The 12,166-nt window shown below is 34.7% G+C and overlaps 1 pseudogene across 1 annotated transcript; it reads right to left on the bottom strand.

Annotated features, from left to right (window-relative positions):
• Positions 1-337: 337 nt before the first annotated feature.
• Positions 338-12,029, bottom strand: LOC143673159 (disabled homolog 2 pseudogene; annotated as a pseudogene). The gene is made up of 2 exons (XR_013170220.1): positions 1,949-12,029; positions 338-1,299 (listed from the first exon to the last, which is right to left on the bottom strand). The product of XR_013170220.1 is annotated as a disabled homolog 2 pseudogene (transcript).
• Between the last annotated feature and the right edge of the window lie 137 nt (positions 12,030-12,166).

Here is a 12,166-nt window from a genome sequence, read left to right on the forward strand (position 1 = left end):
CTTCAATTTTCCGAGCGTCATCCATTATTTTCTGCTGGTGTCTGGGCATTTGATCAGATTTCCCTGGGTGTGGGACCCAGCTGGTTGAAAGCTTTTTCTGTGAAATCTCTGGGCTCTGTTTTTCTTTTCCTGCCCAGTAGGTGGCGCTCGTGGCGCTCGTCTGTCTGCACAGCAGTCGGCCCAGGAAACCGTGTGTGGAGGCGGGGGTCGCTGGCTGCCGCGGCTTGGGAGAGTGCCGGTCCTAATTGCCCAGCTGGCCCGAAACGCCAGGCGTGATGGGAGGGCCCCGCTATCCAACGTTTCCAGTCAGACCGGGGAGCCACGTGCGTGGAGGGGACCCCAGTCGCCAGCCGCCCCGGCCAGGAAAACGTGCGCCCCTCAGGTATCTCACCGCAGCGGATTCTCCCTGCCCGTTCAGCCGTTCCAGAATGGGGTACGCTGTCTTTTTGGTCTCTGTCGTGACTCCGGGAGCTGTTTCGTATTGTTTCTGTTTCTTTAGTTGCTTTTCTGGAGGAGGAACTAAGACCTGCGCGTCTTACTAAGCCGCCGTCTTCTCCGGAAGTCAACACAAACATTCTTAACGTATGAACATTCCATCCTTGGTGTGCCATCAATGGCTCACAGTATCATCACACAGTTGTATATTCATCACCATGATCATTTTTCAGAACATTTACCTCACTCCAGAAAAAGAAATAAAAAGAAAAAAGAAAAAACTCATACATACTGAAAAAAAAACACAACGTTCACTAAAAAGGCACAAATTTAATTTTTAAAAATTACAAATTACAGATAAGCTTTGTAAAAAGCTACAAATATAATTGCCTAAACATTTAATGTAAATACTCTGGAAATTTATATAAACTATCAAAGAATGTTTCCATGGTATACATACATTTATCCACAACTCACATTCACATATATGCAACATATTCAACACTATTTCCCTTAATTATTATACCTCAATTTCTTATATCTAAAGACATATTTATTAATTAAAATATTTGTGAGAGTTTTACCGTGTTCATTAACGCCTTTTTTTTTCTCTAAGGAGTTTTACAAAAGTAAAAAAGTCAAGAGCGCTGCACAATTTCAGGCTAGCTGTTACCATCTGGTCCTATCTTCAGGGGGTAAACTGTAGAGTTGGGCCACAGGGCCAGTTACAGGAATGACTGGCAATTGGAAATGAAAAGAACTTTTAATCATTGGGAGTAGCAGGCGATTTTTAGGGAAACACTTCCTCATTATTAAACTGGAGGTGTTGAAAAGAGGATCAAGGGTCCGGGCTGCCAAGCATTCCTGTTTTTTAAGGAAAAAAGAAAGAAATATGCCTTTGGTGAATTAACTAATCCAATTTTACATTACTGCAGAAAGTAATATATTAATAATTTTCTAAAGACAAGTACTGCAAAAAACAATTTTTAACTGAGTATAACTACGAAAATAATTTTTAAGAAATATCATTTTTTAAATAGAAAACTCATGTGACAAACTTAGTAGTACTTTTCCTTAAATATTTTAACTAAGCAGAAATCAGTACAATCATTGGTACCAAAAGTCATCAAAGTACTATCTATGAGTGACTTAGAGGGACTAAGAAAGCCAAGAGCATAGAAATCTAAGGGTAAAGGAAAAAAAAATAGTCATATGAAATTTAAAAAGATGTAAGAAAAAGAAACAGAGATGCCATGCATTTGGCTGAGCCTTTCTTTAAACTGTATCAGTTAATATATAAAATATCTCTTAAATGAGTTGGCTAACTTATAAAATAATAACCTGAATATTGCCATTTAAAATTTTAAGAGATTGATTTGCTATCCTGATATCTTATCTTGAGAAGGGTTAAGATGAAGAAGGGATCTAAAACTATGTCATGTAACAATATTAAGTTATGAACAATTGATACTTTGATAGTATTTTGATACAATGTAAAGTTTTCAATATATACTTTTATATCTGAGTTTTCACAATAGATGAGAATTTAAGGTTCAGAAATGTCAAGTGGCAAGCTGCAGAAAACCTTAGACGGAGGAAATCTGTAAAAAAAAAAGAAATGTCAAGTGGCATAAACAAGGTCACCTATCAAGGATTTAAACCCAGAGTCTTTGGCTTCACATACCATGCTCTTCCCCATAGATCAACTATCCATCCCTGCCCATACTAAGAATGACAAAAAGAAATACAGGTGCTTAAACTAGACAAAGAAACCAGGGTAACCATGAAATATGTATTCAGACATCTTAACTACTGTCAAAAAGAAAGAGATTATGTATGTCATGTGTTAGACCAAGAGGACACGAAGAGGTTAAATGACCAAAATTCTCAAAAAGACAGATTTCTAATAACTACAGCCTTATAAAAGCAAAAAATGTTCCATCAGAACATCCCCCATTCTGCACAGCTGATAGTCTTCTAAAGACGCTAGAAAAAATCATGCTGAAGATATTGTCAAGAGTGTTCATGCTTAAGATGGCAGAACAAGAATTTTCAACTCCAGGTTTCATGTTTGTACCCTCTCTACTCAAAAACAGGCTCTATCCAGTAAGAAGACATAAAAACACTTACAGATAACAAACTGCCTTATCCATAATATCTTCTGAGGGTACCCCCAAAAACTGAGTACAGCCAACTGCACATCCTAGAAAACATGATGACATGGAACCCCTTCCTGACTGTGGATGGATTTATGCATCTTTCTTTTACTTTGGTGGTGGGAAAATCTCTCCTTGCAGAGTTTGCACTGACTAATTTCTCCAATTCAGCTGAGGTCACATGTGAGAAATCATTGTTTCTTTTAGTTTTAACATTTTAAAAACATATCTAACATACTTTCACTTTTCTGAGAATTATGTACACCAATTCCATTTTCTTAAGAACCAAATTTATATCATTAGTACATAATCACAATAGGAAAAAAATTAAAAAAATCACTTGAGAAGTGTTATATAGAATTTTCATCCCATTAACATCAATAAATGCTTTTCTTCCCAACTTAATGTTTGTAACACTTTTTAAACTCTGTAAAATTCCTTCCCAGATGAGCATGTTTCTATGGTGAGTATCATGGTGGTGCCAATCTACATAAATTGTTAAAAGCACTTGGACATATCCTCTGTCTACAGCTCTCCTGGCATTTGTCTCTTTAACAAAGAATATTGAGAAAGAACATTACAAAAATGACAAGAGAAAATGTTAGAATAGATCAAAGAATATTACCTCAATACTGTGGTAACTTTTTTTTCCTAAGAAAACCATGGCAACCACATATTTAAATAATGTTTATCTAATAAAATAAATATGGCACGTTCCATAGGGCAAATTATAACATTCTCCAGAAAGCTATCCATGCTTTGTTTAGTGGCTTTTAAATCTCATTTAAAAAATTAAGGTTACATCTTTTCAAATGTCTATAACAAAAGTTTCATATATCTTAAAACTTATGATTATACCCATTTTGGTAATAACAATGGAATGTGTATCTTTAACTTACAGATCTGAATATGATTTTAAGTCATTATCATCGTTACTTTTATTACAAACTTTGTTTTTGTTTAAATGAACTCGATTGGATTGTAGTTCTTATTACAAACTTTGTTTCCACTGAAATCAATTGCTCTAAATACCAGGAATTATATACAATTTATGCCATACAATGCTAAGTAAAAATACTTATACAACTTTTTAGTAAATAAAATGTAAGGAGTATTATATAATTAGAACACTGTGCTTTCTGGTCATTGATTTTTTAATGTAATGAAAACTAAAAGTTTTTTTGTAAATGATCAATTTTATTGGTGTGGAATAAAGGAAATGAATCCATAAATTTGAAAAAATTTGATTATTTTTTAAAGTTTTGACATTTCACATGCTTAATCAAAAGAGTGCCTTTTACTAAGATGGCAAGTAATATATATCAACAGCCACCCAACATCACATCAGTGGGCCAGCTATAAAGATGCAAGATAATGCAGAATGCCAATCTATCCTGAGGTTATTTAGCTATAAAGAAAAACTAATCTCTTCCTCTTCTCGAGCTTACCTATAAAACGACCCCTTGGTTCACTGCATGGACACTAAGATAGTGCAACAGCAGGCTCCACTGTTTTAGTTGCCTGAAAGAATTACTGAAGTTTCCAAATGGGTTAATACATACCTAAAACATAATGTAGAGACACTGGGATAATCAAACTTAATAATTCCCTCTCAGAAATTACATTTTGACATCAAAGACCTGGAAGAAACCTGTGAGGGGGAGAAAGCTTTCTTATATGAAAGCTTTAAAATCACTATTATGCCTAGAATAGCCAGTTTCCTAAGACTATACCTATGTACAAAATCAGTTCAACTGATTTTAGGTATTTTAAATGGCTATACATACCTTCTTTACATAATGTGGATAAAATATTGCTAAAAGCTATCATCCTTCTAACTCCTGTTACAAACTTTGTGTGTTTCCACTGGAATTCTCAATAGTTAAAATGGTACTTAATTTTTCTTTAGGAAAGATTAAATCAGGAGCTTGGTCATAATTCAAAACACATGCGCTGAGTAACCCTTAAGGGAAGTGAACACAGCTATCTGCAATTTGCAGCTGAGCACAATTAAAACAGATTGGTAAAGGGATTTTTATACACGTATTCAGGGCACCAAACTACTAACTAGCCTTTATCTCTTCTTTCCTCTCTGATTAAAAGACAACTTAAGTTTACGTTTAGACTGAGACTTCTAGACTATACTCCAACAATGCCAACTGAACTATCTTTCTGGACTGCATGTGTCTACATATTCTTTGCTCTATACTCTCCCATGTTTATTATAATTTATCCTTTTAAAGTAAATGCTCCTCCCACAGAAACAAATTTTTAAAATGAGTAAATGAGAATGCTCCAAACGCCATGCTGCATTTTAAATATGCAATGTACTACTAAATGCTATTTTGCATTGTTAAACTTTTGTCCTATTTAGTATCCATATGAAACCATTTTAAGTATAAACTAGTCATTCTACCTGTCAGTTATATTTTATCCTGACAGAGTAAACAGATATGTTTGCCTACCCCCCTCCTTAAAACAACAAAAGGAGTAAAAGGAAGACTGCTATTTAAAATTGAAGAGAATGGATTTCAATCCTCATAGGTTAATTGATTTCTATAAAATACTTGAAATTGATAAGGGTTTTAGTTTTCATTAATTTAGAATGAATATGTCATCCAGGATCCCTGAAAATTAGTAAACTTTAGTAAAAGTTGTTTTAATCAAAATTAAAAATAGATGTCTGTTAATTTAACAATTGGTCTTCACACAGTTTGAATGACAAAGCCATAGAATATCAAAGTAAGGTTACAGATTAATTCAAATACTCTGACCTTGGCCTAAATTTATTACATCATATATAAAAATAAAGTTAGAGGGCGGGCCACGGTGGCTCAGCAGGTAAGAATGCTTGCCTGCCATGCCCGAGGACCCGGGTTTGATTACCGGTGCCTGCCCATGTAAAAAAAAAAAAGCTAGATTGCTAATCTGAATAGCACGTTTTGTTTCAAGGATAAAACTGTTAACTAAGAAGTTTGTTATATATTACTAATAGCTAAGGTGATTTTTTAAAATATCATAAACCTTTACCAAATTAATCATTTCCTGCTACTTAAAAAAACAATTCTGGTAATTTAAATTTAAGGGTAAGCTGGTCTCAGCCTTGAGACAGTTTTTGATGAACTACTTTTTGGGGAAAAATTTTTAAGCTGTCAACACAAAGCTTTAAGATTAAAGTATTACTGTGGTTAAATAAAATATTAATTTTAATCAAACAATCATCCGTGGGGGTGGTGTCTTTAATTTTAAAGCTACTTACTGATACTGCTCATAAAAATTAATATTTAAAATAGAGATTCTGATTATCTTGGAGAGAAAAAAAGAACATGTAAATGTAAATGATTACTGTTCAAAGACATCATATTAAGGTAAGACATTTTAGTCCAACTTTTCAGCTTGAAAATAAAGAAAATAATGTTTTATTTTGTGAATGAGTTTATTAGACTGAAATTAACATTAATAGTAACTTTTTAAATAGGATAAATTTGAATTTATGGTAGAAACAAAATTTCTAATAAGAAGGATCTAAGTGAAAATCATATGTGGTATGTAACATTTAGCAAGAGGCAGTAGTTGCACAAGATAGTCTTCATAGTAAAAGTTCTCAATACCATATTAGCTTCACTTTGAAGAATTATATTCATATAATATTTACATATTATTTTCTTCTGCCAACAGGGCTTTAAGTTTATAAATATAATTTGAAAATGGGAAGTCAATGTACTTGAATAAATCATATAAGTATACTGAATAAATTATAGCTCAATTAATAACACGACCTTAGTTGTACAGAATATCAATATTCTAGAAGATAAAATCAATTTTTACATTAAAATATTATAAACCAGATTCATATTATTGGAAGTTTGGATGTAGACTAAATCTACATTTCCAGTTTCTTTAATGTATTAGGTATAATACTTGCAGACACAGAATCTAGTATTTCTAGTATTTAAAAACTTACTTGATTTTAGCAATGCAGCAAGAGTGTCTAAAGCAACCCTCTCAACACAACAAGAAAATACAAACAACAAAACTAGTAAAGTTAATCTACAATAGTAAATTCATACAATCTTTTCTGATAATTATCCTTTTATCTATTCCAAAATTTATCTTTGCCATTGTCAATTACTTCTGGTGTTTCTCAATATGCATCTTCCATTCAGCTTCATCAAATAGGAAGTTTGAAATATTAAAAAAGCATGAACTTTTCTTTTTTGAATGGTAAGGATTTGAACATTTATTCAAAAAAGTATGATCTGAGGGGTTTGTGGTGGCTACATCTCCCAATCAGAGGGTACATGGTAGAGTGTTCTAGAAGGTTCTAGGGACACAGTAGCCAAAGGCTCAAGTAGGGAAACTACTTCATTTATATTTAAGCTAGAGAGTTTAGCTTCTGAATGTATTTAAAACCATAGACTCAGTTTAGCTTTAACCTAGACAGAAAGTGAAAGGCATTTTACAAGTGAAGAGGCAGCAAGAAATAGGGCAACAGAGAATACGTCAAAGCTGGGACAAGGGCAGAGGACAGGACACATCTGGCTATTAGCTTTGTCCTTGACAGCTAAAAAAGTCAACCTTTTGTTACTCTGGATCGTCGGCATACCATATTCAGAAGTTATGCAAATAGATTTCCAAATAAGTCCCTATATACATCAGGAGCTGCAGATTGAGGAGCCACAGGGAGTTGTGGTGATGAACTGAAAGAACCTTTAGAGCAAGGGTTCTCAAATGCATTGTCAGCAGATTTGGTAACTGGCAGGGCACTTTGTCTGGGAACTGGCTTTGGTGGTTCATTGATTTTGCTCAACAGTTGATTAGCATCGAAGTCATCATGGTCTGCGTTTTCTTGAGGAATGCCAACTTTGTTGTGAAAATAACTAGAGAAGGCACTGGAAGTGCCAGAGGAAGTCTGCTCTCCCTTCCTCGCAGGTACAACAGGCGGCTGCCGCAGTTGTAAGTCCTTAAACATTTCTTTCACTTCCTTCACTTCTTTATCCCCCAGTGGGTCTAAAGCAGTGAAAGCATCATTGGAGATGTCCTGTGCAGCAGCAATTCTGGGAGGTGGCTGAGGAGGAGCAACCAGAAGAGAGGGGCCCATAGGAGAAGACTGTGCTGACACAGCAGAAGCTGGAAAAACATTGCTCTGAAAAGGATTCCCCAGGGAGGTTGTCGATGGCCATGCATTAGCTACACGGCCCCAAACAGCAGGGGCTGGACAGGAAGCTGAGGCTGCAAAGGATGAAGGCTGGTTCCAACCTGGAACGACCGGACTTGTGCCAAAAATGAGCGACTGGCCAAATCCTGAGGGCTGACCACCCACAATAGCTCCTGGGACCATTGAAGGGGACTGATTGAAGACTAAAGATGGTTGGGGGTTCCATGGTCCTGCCTGAGGGGGTGTAACTGGTACACCAGCTAGACCCGTAAGGGGCCCTACTGGGACAGAAACACTTGTTTTGAAGAGATCCAGAGGGTTGGTCTGTTGGATTGCAGGTTGTCCTGTAGGTGACATCTGGCCTGGAGATTCTGAGATGGGAGGAGCAAAGAGGTCTGATCGAAGCAAGTCACTGGCTGAAGATGTTGGATTATTTAGGTCAGGAGGTGTAGACATGTCCCCAAACAAATCCATCTGGTCAATACCCAATTTTAATTTGTTAGCTTGGTCATCAAGATTCAGGAGGCTTTCACTCCCATTCTCAACAGCTTTGTTGGCTTCTTCAGTCTTTTTCTTTTCTTCTTCCTTTTTCTTTACATTATAGATAACCTGAAAAAGATCTTTAAGATCAATGACCAATGGCTTGGCCTGTTGCCCGGTTTTTATGGCAAAAAGCTGGTGCTGGCCTTCTCCTCCACATACATAACCAAATGCCCAGTTGTCTGTCACATCATGGGCAATGAAAGAAATTTTATTCACAGTATGTTCATGTTCTATTACCCCGTTTTCTCATCGATTAATTTTATCCCAGAAAGCGAAATGTTGACCCAGAGCTTTTGCTTGTGTTGTCCTTGAGACCGAGCAGCTGCCGCCATTCCCTTTAGTTTCATCATGGAATCTTGGCTCATTTTATCCCCTCTTGCATCTGGCACATCATCAATGCCAATTAGCTTGGCCTTGTATTTCACACCGTCACCTTTAAACCTGGCCAAGAGATACTCATCTGTCTTTTCAGAGCCTTTCTTCTTTTTCTTCTTCGATGGTGCTTTTGGTGCAGCCTGTTGGTCAGGCTGGCTGTTGGTTGCACTTATCTCTACTTCATTTGACATGGCAAGAAATCAGGCAGCAACCCCTGGCTCTAGAGGACACTTAGTAATACCACGTGATTTCCAGCAGAGAAGTCTCAAATGAACATAACCTACAGACACATGCTAGCTAGCGCCTCAGTGAAAGGAGCATGACTTCCCCATCCCCGGAGCCTCCAGGCTGCAGAAGGGCGGGCCCGGCTTAAATACCCACCGGGCCGGGAGCCTCGCAGCAGCGTGGCCACTCCCGATGAGAGATATGGTTCTAATCCATGAACTTTTTTTAAAAGAAAATAATTAACAATGCTTATGTCCTTATATCAGTTAGGTGGGAATCAACTATTGTACCTGTATCTGATGCTGACAGAGTTTTAACACAAATTTAGTTCATAATTCCAAAATTCTGCAGATACTTTCTTAGATTTCTCACTTTAGATTAGGTCTATCAAGCAAAAATATTCCTATTTAAGGTTATAAAAAATGTAAAATATTTTAAAAGTTGGAAGTTTGGAGAGAAGTATGAGCTCTTAATACTTTTCAGCCATAAGGCACCAACGAGAATAGTGAGTCTAAACAATGTCTCAAAAATTTTACTGCCATTACAGAACAGAGGAATAGCTCTAAAACTTGAAGACATTATAAAAAAATACACAAAAGACAAAAAAAAAAGTTTAAAAAATAAAAAATAAAAATTGAAGGCACTTATATTTTCTTCAACATAAATATTAAGTTCCCCACAGTGAAACCAAGTTATTACTGAACTTTAATTGTATATAGCTATATTTATCATACCACTGTGAAAACTCATAATTCAAATAGCTGCTTTTAAAAAATGATTTCCTGAAGAAATGGTACTTAATTTCAATAACTTTAGAAATATATAACTATACATTACAGAATCTCTCATAAGATTTCAACTACTAAAATTAACTAATTAAACTGAATTAAAAATAAGTATGTTGTCAAGCTTAAGCATTTCATTCATTATTAAACATTTGCTGAATGCCTACAAGGTACCTATAGTAGCTGGTTCTTTGTGGATATAATATTAGGGGACAGAAAATTAACTTACCTACAAATAATTTCACAATCTAGATAATGTGATAAAATGTAAACACCTATGAAAAAGCTATTCAACAAATGAAAACCAGACATGAGGCAATAAAGTAAAAGTTGCATATATTAGTGGTAAAGAAGAAGTACCTTTTTTGGGAGAGATTATCAGATTACTAAAAATGACAAGAGATCAAGATACAGATGTTTGAACAATGAATGGCTTATTAGTTTTAAAATAAAAGTAAAGTAAAAAACCAGTTTTTCTTTTTAACACAAAAACAGAAAAGACAATGAAGGAATGAGTTAGATAACCAAATTTTTTTCCAGAAATTTCAGACCCACTGATTTCTATGTGGTTTTCAATATTCCAAAATGGTACAATATAAAGTTATTTCTTGAATACTTCTGAAATATTTCATTTCCCCTAGGATCATTTTATATTGGTTTTGGTAATTGGTTACAATAAAGTATTGTGAATATTAAGTATGAGATCATGACCATTAAATGAAAGATAAATTATGAAGAACTTTAGGACTCAAGGAGAGGAATGACATATAAATAGTAAATATACTTTTTGTATCTTCTAGGATTCATTCATTCACACCCACATTACTATACTGCTTGACTATACTAATACATTGCATTAATATAGGTATCGTGCAAGTAATAGGAATCATTTCATTAAATCCTCACAACAAATTCCTGATGTAGGTATTAATATTATTAACATTGTACATACAAGAAACTGGGACACAATAGGTTAAGCAACTTGCCTGGTGGCACAAAAACTGTTAAGTGACAGATCTAACATTCAAATCCAGGTCCGTGAGCCTGAAAAGCACACTTTTTAAACCACTATGCTGCATTGATTCTGTAAGTTTCTTGTGCCAATTGTGATACAATCATTTTCCTTGTCCTGCATTTCACTGGGTGTTAAAGGATTGAGTAAGATTTTTGCTTTAGTAAATATGTTGAGCTACCCCACCAAATAATACTTGATAAATTATAATATGTACAATAAACTCTCATTTTCAAGAAGGGTACAATCTAAAATATTTTGGCCTTTATTAAGAAAGAGTGAAAAAAAACAAATGCTCAGAATCCTATTTTTTTAGTGTAAAATTTAACCAAATAGTGGATGTGGAAGGGTTCTTCTATATAAAAGAATCACAGCTAGTAAGTGTAAAGCAAGATAATTAGAAAACTATTCTGTAACCCTAATTAAAATTATGGATCTAGCAAAGTCATGAATCACTACTAACTCACCAGGTGAAAAGTTGATGGAAAAATTTGTAACACACTGATCACCTTAACTCAATTATGTTAAGTAATCCAAACAAAGTACTAAGTACCCTTTATGAAATATTTTTGACCAAAAAAACAAGGATCTCAAATCTAATCAACCCTCTAGCTCTATGTATCATGACAGATATACCCACATGTTAAATGACCCAAGGATAAAGTCTTCCTAATCCAGGATGTGGGACATTCTACACACTACCCCAGACTTCTCAACAAATAAATAAAACCAAATAGAGAAGACTGTTACTGATTTTAAAAGAACATAAGACATATCAATCAAATGCAAGTGACAGGCCTCATGTGTATCCCAATTTGAATAAATCAACTGTTAAAAGATATTTCTTAGACAGTCAGAAACTATTATGTGACATTAAGGGATCATTAGTAATAATGTTGGGTATACAAATGATATTGTGCTAATATTAAAAAAAGGGGGGAGCTAAATCTTATAATGATCATATTGAAGAATTTACAGAGGGCTGACATTTGATTTTTAAAAACCATGTTATAAATACTCCAGAAAAAAAGGAGGCAGCAATAAATGAAATAAAAATGGCAGAATGTTGATAAAATGGTTGATGGGTACATCAGGAGTCATTATACTAATCTCTTTACATTTTACATATGTTTGGAAATTTCCTACATATAGTGAAGAATAAAGCATGTACTTTGGATTCTGATTCAAACAAGCCAATTGTAAAAGGGCAATTTTGAGACAAATGGGGAAAACTGAATGTAAACTGGATTTTAGATTGTTTTAAAGAATTAATAATTTGGGGGGATATATTATAGAATTATGGTTATTTTAAGTCCTTATTAATTAGAGCTAAATTCTAAATATTTAAGGCAGAATTGATAAAATATCTGGGAATTGCATACAGAAAAAAAATGAGGCAGAGGATTTGTTTTAAAATATCCAAGCAAAAACAAATAAACAGAAATGTGGAAAGAGAACTAATGAGGCAAAAAAATGG

This window comes from Tamandua tetradactyla, unplaced genomic scaffold, assembly GCF_023851605.1.
Source record: "Tamandua tetradactyla isolate mTamTet1 unplaced genomic scaffold, mTamTet1.pri scaffold_156_ctg1, whole genome shotgun sequence".
Taxonomy (NCBI): Eukaryota; Metazoa; Chordata; class Mammalia; order Pilosa; family Myrmecophagidae; genus Tamandua; species Tamandua tetradactyla.